General features: G+C 42.9%; 1 protein-coding gene and 1 long non-coding RNA gene across 2 annotated transcripts in view; one reads left to right on the top strand and one right to left on the bottom strand.

The window, feature by feature from the left end:
* The window catches only part of RHOJ (ras homolog family member J), a 60,789-nt gene that overhangs the window by 10,505 nt on the left and 29,416 nt on the right, over nt 1-20,868 (top strand). The window lies entirely within an intron of this gene.
* Nucleotides 972-13,080, bottom strand: LOC127385507 (uncharacterized). Its single transcript, XR_007889689.1, has 3 exons — nt 12,604-13,080; nt 12,227-12,274; nt 972-2,393 (listed from the first exon to the last, which is right to left on the bottom strand). It is a non-coding gene; the product is annotated as an uncharacterized LOC127385507 (long non-coding RNA).

Genomic DNA, 20,868 nt, shown 5'->3' with positions numbered 1-20,868 from the left:
ACAGTGCAGGAAGATGCCTGAGATGACTCACTAAAACTACTTTACAACCCCTACAATCCTGAGGGGATGGAAGCCACGTCTATTATTTAAGACTTTCTGGTACAGACATGCAGCTATGACTTTGAAGTAATGATATTCACAGTATCTGCTAAGGCTCAGCTTTCTGCAGGCTTTAAGGAAAAGAACAGTTTCAGCAATGAGTGGGAAAGCATAGATGTTCAAACATAACATTAATTTTTATCCCCTGGGAACTGGGACAAAAAGAGCATCTATTTACAATAATAATGCTGCTTTGCTGAGAACAGACCATAAGGAAAATCCCATAAGGTTGGAAAATGTGTTTTAAGTTCACAGACTGTCTCATGCTCCAGCTCCAGAGCGGGCAGCCATCCAGATGCTGTGAGCAGCTCTGTCCTCCAAGGCCAACTCGGACACTCTTGGTTTCTGAGCAAGCTCCTTAGCTCCATTTCAGAACTGGTTAGCTTACCTCAGCATGTTTTTCTCCAGTAACTAGGTAGAGAATCAAGGACATTTTCTGATTTTGGGGGCCCAGTTGCTTGAGACACTGCCCATGAGCAGCAGAAATGCAGACGCCTAATTTTTCATTTAAAAGCTGAGGTGTTTCCACCAGGGAGTCTCAGCTCTGGAACAAACTCATACTCAGAATGCCTCCTGAGAGCATCTAGTTTATGCTATAGATATATCAAGCAATGGCTTTTGGAAGTAATGGCTAGGATTTGTGTTGCCAATTCAAGCCTGGACAAGTGCACTGCTATTGACAGTTTGGGTGTATGATCCCACTTCCCAAATGACTCCATATGGGCATGCAGACTTCACTCAGGGCTCAGGGTCTATCTACATATTGATTACAAAATACCTCTCTAGAGGTATTTTTATTGTCTTTATTAATTGTAACTACACATAAGCTTTTTCAACTATCTCAAAACACAAAAAATGCTACAGAATTCCTCATGAGTTCTTTCTAGTTTAATCCCATTTTTGCTCACTGAAAACACGCTATTAAAATTTTCAGCAAAAACGTAAATAAAATCTAGGAGGGCATTTGTATGCTCTTATTTAAGTTCTTAGAAAGACCTTTTACCTTCACAGTGGTGTTTGCTTTTTTCTTTGTATGCAACCAGTAATTCTGAAAAATCAAATATAGTTCCCTTCATCCCATTGCCTTCTAGTTACTGCTCAGAATATTTTAAGCCTGTTCCAGGAATACAAAGGAGTAACATCTCTCATTTATATATATATATGAAATACAGCTTTAAGAAAGTAATTTTCCAGGAACATTGTCCACGAAAACAGGATCAAACTCAACATTAAAAGAGGAATTCATATTCCAAAAAATATTCAGCTAATCTGCCAGAAACTAGGCCTTATGGAAGAACTCCAAATTAGCTGAGCCGGTTCATAATACCATTAATATGGACAATTTCTCTTGCCATGCATAGAAATACTCCCTAATGGAATGTGCCACTTGGAGATCTGCTGGCATTCTACCTAAATCATTCCGTTTGGTTCAAGTCCAGAGGGATGAGGCCTCTGTGGTTCTTGTTATTTTAATATTTTAGAGTGTTAAGTGCATTTTCTCCCTCTACCCTCCCCCTGGGAAATTGCTAAAATGGTGAAATAATTCATTCTTCCATTATTTGAAGCCTATTGCCCAATTTATTTGTTTTCCCGTAAAGGGCTCCTTGTAGCAATATTATAAGTCCCTCCTGATGCTTCCAAGGAAGGAAGAAGCAGTGGGGAGTGTGAATGCAGAATGAGGTCCCTGATCCGAAGTGATGTTTGACAGAGGAAATCTGTGCCAAGAAAATGGTGAGACAGCAATAACTTGTGTTGTCTCCATATGGTGCTCCCAACTGGGTTTTCCTCCCCATGCATGAATGGAAGAGAAGAAGAGAAGAGAAGAGAAGAGAAGAGAAGAGAAGAGAAGAGAAGAGAAGAGAAGAGAAGAGAAGAGAAGAGAAGAGAAGAGAAGAGAAGAGAAGAGAAGAGAAGAGAAGAGAAGAGAAGAGAAGAGAAGAGAAGAGAAGAGAAGAGAAGAGAAGAGAGAAGAAGAACAACACAAGTCTTGCAACAATTTTGCAAGGAAAACTATTTAGAGACTATGCCCAACAGGGTGGAAATTCCTGAGGTTACAGAGGAACTGTATCCTGATTGAGTGCATATGTAGTATGTCATGGTAAAGGTGTACGAAACAATTTGTACAAAGACAGTGTGACTAGAGAACATCTTGTACCATCCATCACATTAAGTCCTTCCAGTTCTAAATCTTCTTTCTGCAGTTCTCTCCATCTTGCAGAACAAACAGCTGAATTTCCTTTCCTTGGCATTTATTTTCCACATTTCTTTTTCCTCAAATATCATAGTCTTTCCACCTGAAATGTCAGAGAAAAAAAATCATAGAATCATAGAATTTTTAAGATTGGAAAGGACCTTAAAGATCATCAAGTTCCAACCCCCCTGCCATGAGCAGGGAACCCTACCACTAAACCAGGTTGCACAAAACCTCATCCAACCTGTCCTTAAAAACCTCCAGGGATGGGGCATCAACAACCTCCCCATTCCAGTTCCTCACCACCCCTATAGTGAAGAATTTCTTCCTAACATCTAACCTAAATCTCCCCTCTCTCAGTTTAAAACCATTACCCCTTGTCCTATCACTGACTTCTCTGATGAAAAGCCCCTTCTCAGCTTTTCTGTAGCCCCTTCAAGTACTGGAAGGTGCTCTAAGGTCTCCCTGGAGCCTTCTCTTCTCTAGGCTGAAGAGCCCCAACTGTCTCAGCCTGTCTTCATAGCAGAGGTGCTTCAGCCCTTTGATCATCTCTGTGGCCTTTCTCTGGACCCCCTCCAACAGATCTGTATCTTTCTTGTGCTGAGGGCCCCAGAGCTGTACACAGTATTCCAGGAGCGGTCTCACCAGAGCAGAGTAGAAAGGCAGAATCACCTCCCTGGCCCTGCTGGCCATTGCCTGGGTGCAGCTTGGGGCATAGAGCCGGTCAGAACTAGATATGGGTCCTGCAGAGTCATCTCTGAGCCAGCTGAGTCCAAAACCAAACCACAGACATTGCATCCATAGTGGCTGCCCCACAAGCACTGGGTGATAATTAATACCGGGTGGCTCTTCTGATGTCCTCAAGCGCTGCCGCGCTGGCGAGGGCTGCAGCCAGCCAGGGCGTGAGAGCAGATGTTCTTGCCTTCTGACAGATGTCAGCCCTGCCTGGTGGAAAATGCCATCTGAGATCAGCAAAAACCAACGAGCAACCAGATGGGGCTTTGTGGGGGGGCAGTGGGACCACCTCCCAGTGACCACTGTCCATTGCAGAGACCATCCAGGAGCCATCTTTTTCTTGGCAAAACTCTGCCACAGCACAGCATGGAAGCATTACCTCAGATTTGCTTCTTGTAAAGGTAGGGAAGGTCAAAAAGAGGCAAGCAGCTGCTTTAGAAAGAAAAAAGCCCCAAGAAAATAGGAGAGAAGAAACAGAAGTGAGTGGGAAACAAATGTACACCCTTAGAAGATGGAGGGGAAAGGTATGCTTAGGAGAAGACAGTTCAGAAACAACTGAAAAACCATAAAATGAGTGACTTCTCACAACTATGTTTTGGGGGAAATGACTCATGATTTTGAACTTCTGGGGTTAGCAAAAGTTTTGTCCACAGAGTTTCTGATGAACTATCCGACCAGAAGAAACTGCTGATTCACGAAAGTTGAAGCATTTTTTAAATGTTTGGAAGGACAAATTCTTGAGGTCCATGGCCCTCTGGTTATTTTTGACAGTACAGTAAGAAAGACCTAAATTGAAAACATAATATCTGAAGGTCTTGTTTTCATTCCACTGTAAAATGAAAACAAATTGTAAAACCTCAGAAGTTGTCGCAAAGCCGAATTATCCTCTCCCTGGCCAGTTCTAGTTGGTTACTGTTATTATCCATTTTACAGTTGTTGCAATCATTATTATTCAAAGGAAGACTTACTCCCACTTCCTCTAAAAGAAATGTTTGCGGAACAAAGACAAAAATTTCCAAGGGAAATACCTCAGGTCGCATGAGCTCAGGTGTGCTTTCAGGCTCTCTCCATATGCAGAGCTGCAGCAGTTGCAGAGAGAGGTTGGCAATTCTTGCAAGCCTTGGCAAACCCAATGGCAGCACCAGGCAAGGGCTTAGGGGAAGAGAAAACAGTCTTGGAGCTGAGTGTCACTCATTGTGTCTTAAATTTCTCTAGTGCAGGTTACCTGCAGGGTGTTTTTATCTGCTCTTCTCTTTTGATGACTTTTGTCATCATATTACTGTCTAATATATCCACATTTCTAATTAATAAGACCACCTAGGTTTTCTTTCCAGAAGAAAGAACTTAACCCAAGTGCACTCAAAGGTTTTCAAAGTGCATCTTCCTTCCACCAGAACATGATCTTGTTCCAGTGAGTGGTCGCCAAAGTTAGTGACACTGGGACACGGACTTCAGCTGTGATGCTCTGTGGACAAGGAAGGAGGTGTCAGTGGCCATGTTCTACTGATGCTGCTTGTAGATTATCAAGGAAATACAAAGGACCAGGTTGGGAGCTCATCCCATATTTATTTAGGAAGGACTCCACAGTGGTTAGGGGAATTAGGTGGTGTGTAATTAGTTTGTGCTTGAAAATCAACCTATAGCCCAGCTTCTGAGATCATCTCCTCTAGGGTCACATTCAGGATTCTCTCCATACAGCTGCATTTCAATTATCGGTCATGTTAACAAACCAAGCCACTGCTACTTGATAGAAGGTATTCATTCCATTGGCCAGAAGAAAAAATGTTCTGTCCTTCCCAGGAGCTTCTCAGCAGTGGGCTCAAAATCCTGTCCTAGTATGAATTACATCTGGCCTAAGATGGTTCATTTGGGGTGTCTGAGGACCACTGAATTTCAGATTTCCTACACAGGCAACCCTTTTTAATGTGCTTCAGCTGTCAGGAAAGGATAAAACAGCCATAAGAGGTAATGAGAAGGCACTACCAGGAGTGCCTAATGGAATTTTCCGTAGAAGAGCTGGAAGTGTAACCTGAAAGGGACTGGGTTTTTTTTATTCCCCAGTGAGCCTGGTGGGTGTGGGTACCTAAAATTAGATATAGTCTCTATTAGTTGTAAATATTTATGCCTGTTGCCATAATACATAGGTTTTAGTCTGATGACCTTCAGTATGAGGAAACCACAGTAAACACGATCTTGAAAATGGAGGAAATCATAGATTTTTAGGAAATCCTTTCCAAGGTTAGCTATGCTCACACAAACTGCAGAGTTCATCTGGTTTTGGAAGACTCACAGTGTCGAGGCCAAGGAAATTTAAGTCAGGAAACCCTTGAAGTGAAGAAATGCGTGACATACGATAAAAGGCCAACGAGTAGATAAATAACATAAGCGAAAATAGCATTAATTGCTTAATTATTTCTGTGCAAAATGCTAAGCTCCCAGAAAATCACAATGGAGAAATTCATGACACACACCAGATAATTTCTCAAGAAGGAAGTATCAATTTTCCCCTTGTATAACTGCAGGAGGAGCAAGGAAATGTTCACGTATTCATAATTCTCTGATTGATTTCTGTCAAAGAAAGACTTAGTAGATTACAAGAAAGCCATATATTAGGGGATTTTTCCCCTAAATTTTTCTTTGCTAAATTTATTTATGTAGGAGTTAGAGAGGTTTGTGTAGTTTCCGCTGTAGGGAATTTTCTTCCATATGATGTGCACAGATGCCTGTTGCAAAACAAAGACAACATTCATAATGCCACTCACCATTTCACATCTGCAGCCCCTGTTAATTATGGGAACTAGTAAATTATCTTTATTTCTCTCCATGTTTTTTAATACACAGCAGAAAACGAGAGGAATACATGTGCCATCTTGGCATGGGGCAGGGGCACTCTAGTTTTGGAAAATCTCCCATGTACCTCCTCAGACAAAGGCAAATCCACCATAATCCTGGTCTTTGCCAGGTTCACCAGCAACAATAAAAGAAAACAGGAACAGGAACTAGAAAGTCAGGGCAGATCATGCAAGATAAACACCAACTTGAGAAAACATGCAAAGCCCAGAAGGAACCTTGACCTTAGCACTCAAGCTGTACAATAGAGTTGCTTCTGGGGTAGAAAAAAGGTAGCTGGCTGGAAGACTTTTCTCTCTTGTCTGAGCACCTCAGGCTGTGGCCAGATTTAAGAGGAGAGAAAATCTTCGCTCTCCTCTCTCTGGGAACCCCACTGAAATTCAATTTGAAAATAAAAATTTTGGGTACCTTGGCAAGTGTCCTCCCCTCATTTTGTTTCCCAAGAAGTTCAAATCCCCTCATTCAGCTCCCTGGGCTGCTGAGGTTTCCCAGTTCCTTCACTGCCAACAGTCTTGTCACAGACATCAAGGTCTTCTCTGCAGGAGAGCAGCAACACCACCCCTCAGCACCCAGGCCATTACTTTATAAAATGGCTCATTCATAGGCTCCTTCAACCTTTGGCTATGGAAACACAAGTGCTAAGCAGGAGTCTTGGTATTAGAGACTCACAGTAGCTGAAGAAGGGGATGCTAGATGTAGAGCAATTTTTGCAAAGGCTATTTGGAGGTAGGACCACAAATCCCCTTAGCTCAGCAAAAATAGATGGTAACTAGGTGATGATCACTCACACTGAGAGTGCAATGGATACACCCCAGATGTGTCTTCAGTGCCCACTGGGATTTATATCCATTTGTTGACAGATGGGAAACCTCAGTTCTTAAAAAAATAAAATAAAAATCTGTGGGCTGAGTTTATAGTAAGGTAGCCAAGACTAGAATTTCTCTCTATTTGTCATCTTATATCTAGAAATACCTCCCTCTGCCCTCTTGGAACACCAGAGTGTATATTTCCCAGACACGTAGCTGTCTGAAAAGAAAACAGATCTTAAATGAGGAAGGAAACCTATGGAAATTAGTATGTCTGAAGGAACAAGGGTGGGAAAAGTGTATATGAAGGAAAGCCAATTTGCTAGAAATAACTGTCATCATCCACACAACCTTGGGTAAGGAAAGAGCTTTTTTCTAAGTGAGTGAACGTAAGCAGACAGGACAACACGGGCTGAAGGGCTGATTAAAACGATATGGCCCTGCAACTGTTCTTCAGAGTACTGTTTCACCTTATTAAAGAATTAAAAGCTTATGATACACAGGATCAAATTAACTTGTCCCCAGTGTTTTCCTATGGTTACAAGAAAACATATTTTTTCCATAACTAGCCTGCAAATTACTTTAGCACTGGCTCTCTGGATACCAACCCATCACTGACCAGGTATATCCTGCAACATGTCTGAGTTTATCAACCCCGTTGTTAAACAACAGGGAGTCTGCTCAGACACCCCAACCTATGAACATAGCAGTAACAATTCAGCGCTTTAGCAGAAGGAAAGGGGTTTCAAGAGATATATAGACACACATTTCCTGATGGTTTTCTCATCTTAATTTCTCCAGAGGGGCTCAGCTTTGGTTGATCCATCTGTTTTCCAGAATCTGCTCCCAAACTCCAAGTCTGAAGATCCTGAGTGTACAGAGGAGTGTTGCTGATCTGAAAGATCTGCAGATTTTGAGAAACCCCTTTGTTCTTAAATCCTCTTTAAACCAATCCAAACCAGTTTCTTAGTGGTCCTCAGTGGTGTGGTATAAACAAGATTTAATTCTCCTATCTTTGTCATTTGCTCCCTTCTTTCCCCACTGAAATGGCACCAGCTGGCCATTTTTATTTCACACTCTGGAGGGTTCAAATGTTCATCAGCTCTGGGAGCTCTCATTACCAAGAGCAAAAGAGATTTCCTGGCTGTTTGGTAAAAAACAAACCATTTCATATATGAGCACAGCATACTAATGCATACATTACCTTATGTTAAACAACACATTGCTCACTACAGAATACTCAGAAACAAAATGAACCACTGATATTTTAGATGATGTTGATCATTAAAGCCTTATGGGCAGCAGGTATCACAGCTGTTAATAGTATCAGTATTTAATATTGAGGAGTAGGGTATGTTAAGTAAACATTAAGTTCAACATATAGACAGTCTCCAGTTGAAGCACAGTAATACATGAGAGCTCAGGGGTTTTATGTAAAAGCAGGTTTGTGTCAGTGCTCATGTTTTATTTGGAGGGTGTCCTAGTTTGAGCCAGGATGAAGCCCACAGAGGGAAACACTGCCATTGGGAGGGTCATACAGCTGCAGGGCAGGAATCAAGGCCAAATCATCTGAGTGGTGGACCCAAGCTTTCCCCACAAGCCTCCCTGCCTGCCATCCCATGTGCACACAAGTGGCTCCTGCCTTTATTTTTCTTCTGGATGAACTCAAGGTTTAAGCCCTGTTTCCTTTGCGAAAACATTTTCCAGCAGGCCATACACAATGTGACTGCTTCTCTCTTTGTTTCAGCATTCGTTCACACACATAGGTTGAAATCTAGTCTGCTGAAGGCAACATGCCTGTTGTCATAGCTGGAATGGGGATTTAATTCCCCGCCCCAAAGCCTTTCCAGCCTTTCAGTTTACTCCTCTTCAGGCTGTCTCTCACAGCCTGGCTGAGTCTGTGCCCACACAAGTGATGTTGGACACGGCTGAAAAGTGTCCTGAGGGAAATAGCAGAAATACAAGATGAAGGACCACAGAGCATTGCAAGCTCACATGCTTTCTGCCATTAACTCTGTATCTACCAGCAGGACTACGTTCATCCACAGTGCAGGTGTAAGCATATGTTTGACTGTGCATGTCAGGAAGCTCAACCCTTAGGATAGTCCTTCCCATAACTATGTTCACCATCATCTGGGCTTAAGCACTACTTAAAGATAAGCACATGCTTGCATGTTTTGCTGAAACAATCCCAGAATGAGGAAAGTCTGAATTACGCAATATGAAAATAATACTCTCCATTTATTAAGCATGTCTTGACAGTACATAAAAAAATTCTGGAGCTTTCTTTTTGGCCAGATATTTCTCCCACTTCATACCAAAGGTATGCTTCAGTTCTGCTGGGAGCAGAAGGGCAGTATTAGGACTCACTTCATATTGTAGGCTGCAAGTACCATATTTTGTTCCAGAAAGAAAGAGATGGTAAGCATAAGACTTAAAAGGCAGATTTTTCTAAACTATATTCCATTATATTCTGGAGCACATTTTGATCAGTTGCACTATTCTTTGGCTACAGCTTTTGTGAGCTTTTTAAATTTATAGCTCTGCTGGAACTATAGCATGTCCAAATTAACTTACAGTGCTGAATGAGGGAGTTAAATGATTTTTTTTGTGTTTCCTTCCAGAGTAACTCTCATGGCAGTAATTGCTGCCACACACTTTTGCCATCAATTCAGTGTTGTGTCTGTGCTGAAGCACTCAGGCACAGATGAAATGATGCTGTTCTTGTCTCTCAGCAGGGCCCATTAAAGTGATCCAAATGTTTTTGTTTGTCAGTCCACAGAGAGCAAAATTGATCATCCTCCTCCTTTGGTTCTGCACAAATTTTACAGGGTTTGCCCGCCAAGACTACCATGGCCTTAAGGTTTAGATTTAAGTTTATTTTGTTGGTGGGGTGGAAGTGAAAAGGTACCAGGAAGTTTTTTTTTTAACAGCCCAGGATTGTACCCTCTGCATAGGCTCAGACACCAGTTAGTATCACTGGCCCCATCAGATCTAAACTGGAAACTTCAAGAGGGCCACATGGCAATTCATAAAAAATAACCACAGGGTTAGCCTGGAAAACAGTACCTTGAGCCACAGCCACTCTCACTAGTACTGAACCATTTTTAAATACCACTGCCATGTCTCAAAATCAAGGGTGCATGGACTTTGGCTGATGTTTACTCTGGAAGCATCTTAAGCACCAACTATGTTTTTCTCTTGTGACAAGCAAAGACCATGTGGCAGGGCTTAGCTTTCTGCATAGCTTTTACAGGATAACATCACTGTATTTGTCTGGAGAACACAGAAATCACAGAAAATGTTGGAGGTCCCTCTATATCCAGGCCCACCAGCTGAAAAGCATGTTTCCCTTCTGCAATTCAGAGTTTACACCTGTGGTTTGTGTTTAACCACCGAAGCCCCCAGCCACTCTCCACACACCTCTGCGACTCTTACACATCAAGGAAATCAGTGCAGATAGGACAGGGCTGTAAGCCTCCAGCCTTGGCCTGGCTTCTAGCCAGAAATCCTTCCAGCCTCCTCAACCAACTCAGCCCCTCATAAGCCACAAGCTTTACTGGGATCAGCTGCACCTGACACTTTTGGCTCAGGGCCACATTCCTCGAGGGAACTCTGAATCCCCTAAAGGATCTGCTCCAAGCAGACTTTTTTCCTCTAAAGAAACCAACAGTGCAGGATACAGGAGACTTCCTTCAAGGATATATGTGAAGATAAAGTCTTAAAACTGTTGCTTATGTAGAAGGAATTGCATGGCAGACAGAGGCATTTTGCTATTGATGGCAACATCTTCACTATTCTAGAAACAAGGACATAGAGCTCTTGGAGCAAGTCCAGAGAAGGGCCACAAAGATAATCAGAGGGCTGGAGCACCTCTGCTATGAAGACAGGCTGAGAGAGTTGGGATTGTTCAGCTTGGAGAGGAGAAGGCTCTGGGGAGAACTTGCAGTGGCCTTCCAGTACCTGAAGGGGCTCCAGGAAATCTGGGGAGGGGCTTTTTACAAGGGTATGAAGTGATGGAATGAGGGGAGATTTAGTTAAGATATTAGGAAAAAAATATTTCCTGTGAGGATGGTGACACATTGGCACAGGTTGCCCAGAGTTGTGGATGTCATCCCTGGAAGTGTTCAAGGCCAGGTTGGCCTAGTGAAAGGTGTCCCTACCATGGTTGGGTAGGTTGGAACTAGGTGATCTTTGAGGCCCCTTCCAACCCAAACCAATTTGTGATTCTGTTAGCAATTGCTATTGCACCTTGGTGCAAAACAGAGCTGCACACAGCACCTGTTTAAGCCTGGGAAAGGATGCTGCAAGGTTAAAAAGGCAGGATGTCATGATGGAAACACGTCCTGTAAGATCAGGATGGAACTATTTTGCTTTGTATCAAATCAGTCTTCCAGAGAAAGTTCCTGAAATGGCAAATGTCCCAGAAGGACACAAAAATAATAGCAGGTTTTGAAAATGAGGTCTGTAGGAAAAAAGCTTCCAGTATTGCAAACATCAAGGTTGGGGAATGTGTGGAAACAAAATAATACAGAGCAGCAAGGTCTAGAGGAACCAGTGAGGAACAGAGAATAAGAAGCTCAGGGCAGGAAGGGAAAGCCCTTTTTTCTAGGGCTCCATACACACAGAGCTGCCTAAATGACCTCCAACATCTCAAAACTTAGAATTCAGATTTTTAGCAAAATGCATACTGGAACCCTTGGGCCAGCTGTAAAACTGAATGGCTGTGAAATTTATGTGGCAGAGTCATTGCAGGTGCACTGCTCAGAGCAAGCCTGGGCAGGGACTGAATGCTCCTTCACATGACCCAAGAGTACGTCTTTACCTCCAAAAGTCACACTATCAGGTTTTGTTCTGTTTATCTGGTCGAACAAGAATCTACAATAATATCCAAAAAAAGCCTTTATACCCTCAACACACTGTGATGTTTGGAGAGTGCACAGGCACAGTAAAACATCCCTCACAGCATCCCTCCAGCCTGAAGTCCGTGGAAGGCTCAAGTAGAAGGGCATGTCTTTGATATCCCATTTGCTGTTGTTACAGTCTCTGGTTTTAAGTTTTAAACCTTCTAATAGTGTAATAATGAGCTTTCCATTTCTTTGCTGACGTGGTGGATGCCTGCAGGCTATGGCGTTTAAAAGCCAAAATACACATAGAAAATTTGCTTCAGGGTTGAAAAAATATATATCCTATTGGAAGGGTGGGATTTAATTAGCCTTTGTTCTCCCAACTCTCACATAAACAAGCACGCTCATACATCTCCCAGTACAAGGCAAGCAAGATCAAGAGTGCCTGCCCTAAATGGAATCCTCCTAGTCCCTGGTGGGTGGCAGGAACATATGTGCAAGCTACACGCTTGAAATTTAGGTCTTTGCCTCACCAAATGTCCACGAGCTGGTTGAGAGACTGTCACTCACTGAAAGAAATGTTGTCAGGCCAGATCCTGACAACCTGAGTCCTGTGGGTCAGCATTTTGCCTGTCCAGGGACTGCTGTTGTGTTAGTGGTCACTTCATGCCTCAGGGTCATGTTATTTTGGTCCTCACCTGTTTTATTTGCCAGTGAGTTGTTCTCAACAAATAGACAGGGACAACCTGTAGAGATTGATGCAAAAGACAAAAAAAAAAAAAAAAAGTAAAAAAACCACAACCAAACAAACAAATTAAAACAAGTAATTAACAAATCCTGTAGTGAATAATACATTAGTATCCATGAAATGGCTGTAATAAAAAAAAAATAAAATAAAAAGTGAGATCAAATGGTGATTATCAAAATGGTGATAATTACTACATTGTAACCATATAATTACACATTGAAACATATGTTCTGTCTTTGTAAAACTTCTGGTGTCATTTCCCAGCCATTCAAAGCAGCCATTAAGTGATGCCAGGAACCAGTTCCCACTGTTTGCTGTATTGCCTACCTCTTCCTCCTCAGCTCTTGTGTTTTCTTCCTCTCTTCCTTCTCCGCCTTCCCAACCAATTCCAGAACCACGAGATACAGCTTCTTGCCTCAAACTGTGGAAGCCAGGAGCAAATCCACCAAAGTCAGACCTGGGAGAAGTGAATCTCTCCAGTCAGTGAGGGAGTCTCACAGTCAGAGAAGGGATCAAAGCCACCTCATGGCAACATCCTTGGTGACCAAGGCCAGTAACAGCAGAAAGCATGGGAAAGGGTTGTTAATGATGCTGGTGAACATGAGAAGAGAGAGCTGTAAGTCTGCAAAGCCTGTCTGAAAGTCTTTCTGTATATGTATGGCAGTGTGTTCATGTGTAAACACATCTATTAAAAACAAATTAATTAATTTTAAAAAACCACACATACACACAAAAAAAAGCAAAACAGGAATGTTAGAATACTCATGATGAGTCTCCATAAAGACACCAACAAAATATGAGGACAACCAGATCCATGGCAGATCCTATGGCAGATTGTGTTTTATCATATTTAGAAGGAAATACAACAGGCATTCTTATCTTCACATGATGTTATATGTGTGCAAAATATCACATCCAGAATGACCTGTCAACACATCTGGGAAGTACCTACCACCTGCATTTTTCCTGCCTTTTGCCATTTTCCTGTTTTCAATGGCTTTGCCTGAGCTGGCAGTTCAGGAGGCTTCCTGGAACCCTGTTTCTACCCTGCCCCTTCTCATGGACATGTGTGAGGTTCTCTTCCAGCCTCCCATCATTCTCTTTAGAGAAGTCTCTTTCTTAGTGCAGCACCAAAAACATTTGCTGTCTTTTCAAGGTTATTAATCAAAAGAACAAGGAGAAAAATAATAATTAAATCTGAAGAGACAGGGCAGATAAATAGAAAGCAGGACAAGTAAACTACAGCACCTTCCACCCCTTCTTGTATGTGCAAATCTTTTCCTCTGTGAAAAATTATTTATATCTAAATATATATGGTCAGGCAGGTATGGTAACTCTGCTTCAGTCACAGAGTCATTGAAAAATATATATAAATTATTAAAACAGGCCCTGCCCAAACTGTCCAGGGACTGGTTTCTGATTTGGGTAGTTTTTTTCGAAGATGTTTTGTTTTGCTTGATGATAGAGAATCAAAAGCACAACTGTACTTCAAAGGCAGCACCGATGTCTTTGCCAAAATAATGGAAAATTTTCAAAAAACACCAGGAGAGCATAGAAAAGCTCATCACAATGCTTTTACTGTCATCTCCAGCCCTGCTTTCCAGGCTGATGGAGGGCTGTTCCACTGGAGGTGGAATTTCAATTAAGGACTTAACATTTTAGTAAGTAGGGACTGTAATAATAATAATAAAAAAACCTTGTGGAAGCAACACAGCCGTATAAACCGTATTTATGAATTTGCATTCAGGCTGTGCCTGGAAAGGACAATGCAGTCTTTTTTATTAAATATGGAAAGCTGGGTACAACAGAGCCATTTTCTTAAGTATGTGTTGAACAGTGGAGGCATTGGCTGGTTCTCACGTCGTGCAAAGTTCAGTCTCACTGCCCTCAGCAGACGGAGTCCCCGTTGCATTCCCGCTGCAGGACGCACACATCTGCGTGCAGTGCATGCTGTGGATTACCCTCTCTTCCGAAGTGAAAATGAGTCTTCACTTTCTGCAGCAGTTAGTACTTCTGAAAGCTTTTTCCTGAAGCTTTTTTTATTTTCCTTTCTCCTACTTTCTTCAGCTGTATATGAGATGAGTAACAGCTCTTTTGCCTGGGCTGAAGCCAAGTGAGCTCCCCAGCCAGCAGGATTAGCTGCAATCATCTTTATTCACTCTTACGTGCAGCCAGGGAGCTGGCCTTCAGAGCAAGGGCAAACTCTGCCCCTGTGATTAGAGAGTTCAAAGAAGTGCCCTAAACTTTGGCTGTCATTTGGTGTTGGATCACACTAGCCATGTGCTACTTGAGAGGTGATTTCTCTATAGCCACAGAAGGGGCATCAGCCCATGTCAGGCTGGTGCCTAATAAGTGTAAAGCTGCTGTAATTTATTAACAGGACTGAATGCTCCAAATGAGTATTTTCTTCTGGTTTGGCTGACCTGAAACACTTGTTTAAAACATCTGATCATGTTCATTATTTCTTTTCATATTCGAAGTAAAATCCCTTGAACCTGCTGTGCCTTACTATTCTAAGGAAGGATCTCTGACACCAGAGGATAGCAGAGTACAAGATGTACACCCGTACCCATGTGCGCACTGATTTCACTTTATAGGTGACAGTTAACCCTCCTTACTGGGCTGTAATTACCCTCCCAGTTGCATATGTTGTGAAATACAGCCAATGTAAAGTTCAGAGTAGGAAGAGTCTTAAAGGCCAGTTCCTGCTTCCAATACAATCAACAGGACTTTTCCATTGACTCACTGGGATTCAGCCCAAGAGAGACTTCAGAAATGCTGGAATGCCAAGGAGCAGAAAACATAACTGGAGTAACAGGCTGGGTGCTCTGGGCATATGCAAAACTCACTACCACAGGAGAACAGAGGGCTGGATAACACTAAATTTGGTAGCAAGATTGATGGAATTTCTCTACTTTTTTAAGCTTACACAGTGATAGAAAAAAGACAATTTAGTTTGACTCTGAGTGTGCTTAACAGATTGTTCCACTATTTGGTGACATGTAAAATTTTCAATTCTTGTGTTGAAGCATGACCCTGGAAAATCCGGGAGATCTTTTATGAAGAGATGTGCTCTTGAGAGTACAGCTCCTACATGTATCACTAACAGAAGGACAAAAAGCCTCTTGGACAGGACTAACTTCTAGGGCATTTTCTGGCAGCACTGTCTTTAGGAAAGACATAAATGTTGTGTTCTTACTTAAAAGTCACTGTCACAAACCTTAAAAGAACTGTGTTCACTCAGTTCTCATTACTGCCAAGAAAAAACTTGGTGCCCACAACCACAGGTTCTGATATCTGAAATGAAGTGTTCCACTATTATTTTAATTCCCAGACTGCCATTAGAAAAATTTAAGTTAAAATCAAGACTCAGTTAAATATAATTTTATTTTTAGACTCCTTCTAGAATTTTGCATCCTCCAAGGTTCAGTGCATAAGCAACAAGCTTATGCAGACCCCATGGATCTCTTTGTATTGTCATGCAAGGCTAATCCTTCAAATGGTTGGGATCCAGTTCATTGGAAGTGAGGAGCTTATATGATTAGCTGAGAGTAAAATTCAGGCCCCCATGATTGGTAACAAGGTAGGACTTAGTGGGATGGAGGAGTGTGAATGTTTTGTGGGGAGAAAAAATTGAAAACTAGAAATATTTAACCAATACATTTTAAATAATAAAGCTTCAAAAGAGCCCAAGCCACTTTAGAAGTACAGTTCCCAGTGAGAACCAGTGGAATTTTGCTCTTCAATCATTCAGCTGCCTTTCAAAACCCCTCACTAAGACCTCATCCAGAAAAAAACTCAAGGCAAACAGCTGACATAGAAGCACGTTTGTCCTCTCCTGGCAGTAAGAGAGGCTCTGCAGGAACACACGCATCTGCCCACACACATCCAACCACAAGATTAGGCCCAGAGTGTTTATCAGTGGAACCTTACCAGATAGTTTTTTGTTCTGCTTGCATTAATGTCAACACTGGCTTCTAAGCTTTTCCCTGATTTGACAGTAAGTGATATTTAAAGGGACAAAAGATCTTTCTACAGACAGTACAACACAGCTGATCACACAACTGTAAAGATTGTAGCATAACCACGTGAATCCAGAGATGCAAACGTAATATCCACTTGGATAAAGGCTATCTCATCAGAAGCTTGTGCAAGGAAAGCACATGCCTGTCAGATACATTTGGTGTCTTTTAACTCTCCTGTCAGCACAAGTGTCAGCTGCTTGTAAGTACCTGTGTGTAAATAACCTTCCTAGGAACAGTTTTGAAGTTTTTGTCCATAGAAGCAGTTTGTCAATGAACGCACAGGAGGAGGAAAACATCTTACATTTTCCATCCAGGACCAAAAGATGTTCTTTCTTCCTTCTGAGGCATGGATAAAAGAAATTGTGCTACCTGCAACTCTCAACAGAACTGATTAAAACCAGGCTCCCTTTATTCCTCCCCAATATTTTTCATTAATTTCACTGTTTTCCAAAGAAACTCCTAAAACTCCTCTTTTGTCTCTGTTCAGAGAAAAGTAACCAGTTTCATCTTTCAAATACGCCCTTTTATAGACTTTCATTTAGAAGGAAACTTCTTAGGAAATGGCTGTTCTTTTAAAATAACATGTTATTAAAAAAACAGCATAAGACACAGGGAAATATTTTTTTTTCAGCATTCATTTGCTGAGTTAGTTTTGGTGCCCTGAGCGCCTTGTTGGTCAGAGGGACTTCACAAGATACATGACTTGAAGAGGATCACATTAGACTGAGCCATAAGCATATTAGTCACCTCCTATTTTCCTCTCCCTGCTGTACACAAAGCAGCTGAGGAAGCTGGGCAGAGAACTCCAACCTCGAGCTGAAATGACAAACAGCAAATCTGACTCATTGTTGATGTACCTCCATTATCAACTGTGTCTAATGAGCTGATATTTTATGGGTATTTCCTAAGCGCTGTAATATGAGTCCTACAGATCCCTGTGCTGGAGATGAGCCCATTGTTCCCTAAACATAAGCCTGGGTGCTGCAAGTCAGCCACCAGTGCAGGGGTGTCTGCAAAAAGCTGGGTTGCTGTGGCATGGAGGTGCAGTGTATCCAACAGTGCAGAACGGTGGAGCAGGACAGGGCAGAGCTTCACCCCAGGGAGGGTAAGATGTGGGTGCAGATCCCTTTTCTGTTCCCATCTGCTCACTCTGGTCCTTCTGCTGGACTTAGAGGCAGGATGTCCCTCCCGACCTGGGAGGGGTGCAGGACAGTGGGAACCACCAGAGAAAGATTAACTCCGATGACAACCCTGCGGGGAATTTGATGAGGGGAAATGAGACAGCAGCATTTGAGGAGAAACCTCCCCAGAAGGGATTTGTCAGGCCTTTCCTGGTAATGTTTTGAACTGTGAATAAACCCAGTGGAAGTGTTCTCCCCTCCTCCTCTGTACACACAGCATGAGATCAGTCCCTTTGAGCAAGGACCCCGGAGCAGTGGTGGGATCAGGATCAGCCTCTCTCCCTGGCCAAGAGAAAGATGACCTTTAAGTCTCGATGCAGCAAAATTCCTGGAAGAAAAAAATGCCACCGACTCAGTTGGCCAAACAATTGGCCTCTGGCCCCAACTGCCCTTCATGCAGACACATCCCAGCGAGCAGCTGCTTTGGATTCCCTGCAAGCACCAGTCTCAGTCAGGGGCCAGCAGCAAAGTTCAAGCATTAAATAATGCTTTTGACCCTTCATTGACCTGTGGAGCTGGATGATCTTCTGATAACTAGATTAGAGATGTGCTACCTTTTTACATTAGGCAAGGGAAAGACACCAAAGTGGGAGTTGCCTAAAAATAAAATGTGTACAAAGCAGGAGCAGAATACTTCACCTGCCTGTCCAGACACACAGAGTAGCAGCAGGCTCCTGCTCTCCAGGCTGAACTGCTGCATAAATCCCTGAGATGGCAGAGGATGTACTGATATTACAGTATGTAGGGTGAGGTCTCGTTCCATCCTTCCCAGTGGTACAGGCAGGACTGCATGTGAACTCAGAATAGGATTAAAAGCAGCTAGAAAAGAGAGAGGTATGGCAAGTTAAGAGGGAAACTATTCAAGAATACACACCAAGGGCCTGCGTTTGCCATGTGCACCTCAGCAGTGAGGTGTGCCAGTTTGCACCAGACCAGACTCATCTCTGACCATGCAATTAAATTACAAAAAATAGCACTATCTCCATCTATGAGACAGCTCCACCCATCCCACTGCAATGCCAAGCTGCTCTGTCACACACCTCGGCCACGTAGCTCCTGCCTCCCTGGGATCAGGCACAGGGATTTCCATCACTGTTGCAAGTCCCCATTCTGCTTTTATAGCAATGCCATGTTGTGCAGTTAGGCCAACCTGCAGGAGGTAATTCTGCTTTGCTAGAAGGCTGAGATCCTACCTGTGCTCCCTCTTTTTTATCTTCCTCCTAATCCTGGTTCTGATTTACAAAGAATCCCTAATCCTTATGTATTTCAGATGTCATTAAATCATTACTTTAAACAGTCAACTCTATCTCCAAACGAAGTTGACTCTAAGGATGAAACACCCCAGGAAGTCACTCCCAGACTAATTTCTCTGAATAACCATTCTTCAAGAAGACCAGGAAGAATTTCAGTCTTGCTATATCTATATTTACTGATAGCTGCCCATTTGCTCTAGCATCCCTCTAAAGACCACAGCAGATGAAATGCAAGCCCCTCACAGTGCTTTAAAAGTGTGTGTGTGTCAAGCCAGAGAAAGCCCTGCTCCCCACGGGTATTCTCAGTGTTATTTAATAACGTGGGTATGGCTCTCAAATCTTGATGGTTACTTTTTGGTTATGCTTCAAAAACAAAGCCAGAGATGAAAGAGACGAACAGCAAACTGGGTTTGTACAGTAGAAGACAGTAATTGTAGTGCATCTATTGCAGCACAGATTTGGTACATGCAGATCAAATGAGCTCTTAGCATATGGGGGTAAAAAATAAAAAAGAGCTTAGGGCTGAAACCACAGTTGTTCAAACAAACGGGTTAATGGCAGCCTCAGCTACACACACATGTGCAGGTGCAGACTGATCTCAGCCAGCATCTGTGGAAAATGTCACTTGGCAAAGGAGCACAGCACACGCAAGCAAACGCTGCGCGCGCACAGCGCTTGCTGCCGGCAAGCTGCGCTAGGAAAGGGTCCTCTCTGGTCTGCTCTGCATGGCGGGCTCTTCAAAGGGCTGTGTAAAGGGTTTGTTGTCAGCTCAGGTATGGGCAGAGCTTGTTTACCTGCAGCCATAGAGGGGTTGATGGGGAGCCCTGCTGTGGGGCTGCCCTAAGAGCTGGCAGAGGGGCTGGGAGGCTGAGCCTGGGATAAACGCGTGGTGCAGCAGTTTCCTTGCCCTCCCGCTCTGTGTTCCCATGCAGTCAAGATTGCACAACCCTCTCCTTGCATCTGGCTGTGTAAAATCTACAGCCAAAACGTAGACAGCATTTTACACACTTTTTTTTCTGCTTCTGCTATGATTGCAGGGGCTCTGGGTAACTGTGAGATCAAAGGAGACAGACAGGCAGACAGACAAAGTACACTTGGTGAAAGCAACTGGGTTTGTTCTACCTTCTGCATTTTGTAGAGTGAAAATCTTTTACCCAGCCTCCCCATGACAAACACTGGGTTGATACAAGAACAGAAAAACATAGACAGATGGAAAAGAGAAAAGGTACTTTGCTCAAAACACTAAAAATATCAGCAATTAAAGCAAATATTATCATTTATTTTTTATTTTAGAAACATCTTCAGGTTTTTGGACCAAAAAAAAGTGTGGTCCACTCTGGATTCTTCTTTAGTTCCACTTTGTTTTGCCACAAGCCGTAACTGATCACATGGTGTGGTCACTAATAGCAGAGCAGAGTGCCCCATTGCATCAGAGCATTAGCAGGCAGTTGGACAGATTTACACATCCCAGATGTACAGGGTGCTTCCCCTACCTCGTGTAGGCAGCATGAGAGAGGGTTTAAAACCACCATCAACCTCCCCCTTGCATTTCTTTCCTGATGCAGCTCAGTGGAAGTTTTCCTTATATGGATGGGTTTGAAAGCAGTCAAAGAGATATCCTTAATAATGCCAATCTGGCAGAAGAAAAGGCCTCTGAAATCAAGCCTGGGGTTGGTAGAGGAGAGCCCTGGCACTACTATAACCTCTGCAGCCATGAGCTCCCTCCCTTGCAGCACTGCTACATCAGTGCTGGGCAGCATGGGTCAGAGGTGCAGCACAAAATGGCCAGACCCATCCAAGGATTTTACCTGCCTTATATATTTTTTTATTTTATTTTTTAACCTGCTTTTACCATAAGGACATTCAGGGTAAGGTAATACAGTGTTCATCTGCTGCTGTAGGGAAATAACCACATGGATTTGGATGTGCTCGGCCACAAACCAGCCTGGTTTGCTGCTGCTGTTCAAACAGCCACTGGTTCTTTGCTGGACTTGGTTTGAAACGCTGCATGCTGTTTTGTTCACTCCATTTTTGTGGCACCAGAGCAGAGAGTTGAGGGTTTCTCCGTGTTTTCATAATTTGTGACTATGAGAATGAACAAAAATGCCTTTAAAACTGCCAAAAATGCACAAG

This window comes from Apus apus, chromosome 5 (assembly GCF_020740795.1).
Source record: "Apus apus isolate bApuApu2 chromosome 5, bApuApu2.pri.cur, whole genome shotgun sequence".
Taxonomy (NCBI): domain Eukaryota; kingdom Metazoa; phylum Chordata; class Aves; order Apodiformes; family Apodidae; genus Apus; species Apus apus.
The sequence above is the reverse complement of the archived record's forward strand: the minus strand, read 5'-3'. Positions and strand labels throughout refer to the sequence as shown.